Consider the following 2,069-nt stretch of genomic DNA (forward strand, 5'->3'; position numbering starts at 1 on the left):
TCCGCCAGACACATCCTAAAGACAGCAGACAGTAGCGAATGTGGATAGAGAGACAGCAAAAAGGAATAAAAAAAAGAGTTTTACTTTTTGGTGGCCTATTCTTTTTACCTTCATCTAATGCTCTTGAGTCGGTCGTACTTCTTTATACTAGTCTGCGCGCGTCATTTTCTTCTTCTTCTTTCTTCTTTCTTTTTACCAAGGCGATAATCTTCCTTCTTCTTCTGCTAGAGCTGACTTTTAAGCAAGAGATAATTTTGCTTGGTTAAAGTCATGAGGTAAAGAGGCAAAAGAAAGAGTAAATTCATCACTGACCTAATTTTAATCGTGAAAAAAAGGTCGATTGAAAAATTCTCCATATCAAAGGTATTTTTTTTTTTTTTTTTTTTTTTTTGCTGGGTTTTAGTCACTATCCTAAGAATCGTGAAAAGTAGGGGAGAGACGCCTCGAATGGACCCCCTCACCCGCGAAATCTCGCCAAATTGAAGATCAGCCGAGTTTGAAATATCGGTGCTGATTCACTGACAGATGGAGCCGAACACAAAGTGACAGTTAAGTTAACCCATAAGAGTGGAAAAAACCATTAAAGCTTCTTTTTTTTATCTTGCTGATTTTTAACCGCTTCTAACTGCGGACCGGTACTGAGTAAGTATGTCAAGTAATCAAAAATGGTAGGAAATTTTGTTTTCTACCTAATAGACAAATGCACTCTGACGTGGAGCGACTGAGATATCAGCGAAAAAGAGAGAAAGGTTCGGTTAAGTTTGGTCAAGTTTGATGTGACTTTGAGGCCTCTTATGGGTTAAGTCAGCAAGAGTAAAGTTAAGTCAGCAAGAGTAAAGTTAAGTCAGCAGACGGAAATTTTTTCCGACACGAAAGAGAGAAGGGTTCGGTTAAGTTTGGTCAAGTTTGATGTGACTTTGAGGCCTCTCATGGGTTAAGTCAGCAAGAGTAAAGTTAAGTCAGCAAGAGTAAAGTTAAGTCAGCAGACGGAAATTTTTTCCGACACGCTCCGGTAAACTTCGGAGAGCGAGAATTAAAGATATTTATTTTCCTAAGCAGATTTGTGAGGCATCTTTTTTTTACCCACATAAATGAAATAAAATACGTCCAGGGGCTTTTAACAAGACACACAAACAGTTGCTGAATAGTTAAAAGATTCCATTTTTTACCCCGATCTAAATCATGGCAAAGGTTGAGCCAAAACCAAATGTCAGCCCAAAGTAACCACCCTGACGATAAACACCGACCCCGTCTGAACACGAGAAAAGACGAGAAAGAAGAAGAAAAAGAAGATGTAAATCATCGATCCTTGGCTGAGATTTTTAATAGATTTTCATAGAAATTTAGAAAAGCTTTCTATTCCAGAGGCCTCACTGAAATTTCTTCCTTTAATTTGCACAAGAGAGTGTTCTAAGAACGAAGAACTAATCATTTCTCGATATATCTCGATGATAATAATGATTAAGCTTCATTTCAGGCATTTTTCCCCGAATTTCCAAGGACGTATTATTTCCCCTGAAGATATCATATTTAAAAAAATATATATATAGAAAGTAATAATAAATACAATCCATTTCCCAGTATCTTTCCTCCATTAGCTTATCTGAAGTATTACAGAGCTCTCTCTCTCTCTCTCTCATAATAATGAGTTTTTAGGAAACTAAATACCTACTTCGGTAGTACCGAATTGGTACTGATTTACTGAACCTTTTTGTAGATCCTTCAAAACTTGGACTTGATCAAATGGCAGCAAGCTCTTTGATTTTTCGAAAACCACATCCACTAAAAATGATCATTTTATAACGAAAGAACGTGAAAGGAGAGTACAGGAACTGGTTTGACTCAAAAATTGATCAATTTAATTTTAGTAGATACCTACATTTTCTCCTACCTATCCATCTAGCACAATTGCAAGGAAAAGGGTAAGTTGGTAGGTAAGCAAGCGAGTTTTGCCAAACTTTCGCAACTTGGGCAGACAGTAAACAAAGCTGGTAGCTACTATGAGTTTGCAAGAAAATTGTGAATGAGCAGTTGTTTGAACAAAAAGTACTGAGAAACAAAGCTGTGAA

This window comes from Diaphorina citri, unplaced genomic scaffold (assembly GCF_000475195.1).
Source record: "Diaphorina citri unplaced genomic scaffold, Diaci psyllid genome assembly version 1.1 scaffold217, whole genome shotgun sequence".
NCBI lineage: Eukaryota > Metazoa > Arthropoda > Insecta > Hemiptera > Psyllidae > Diaphorina > Diaphorina citri.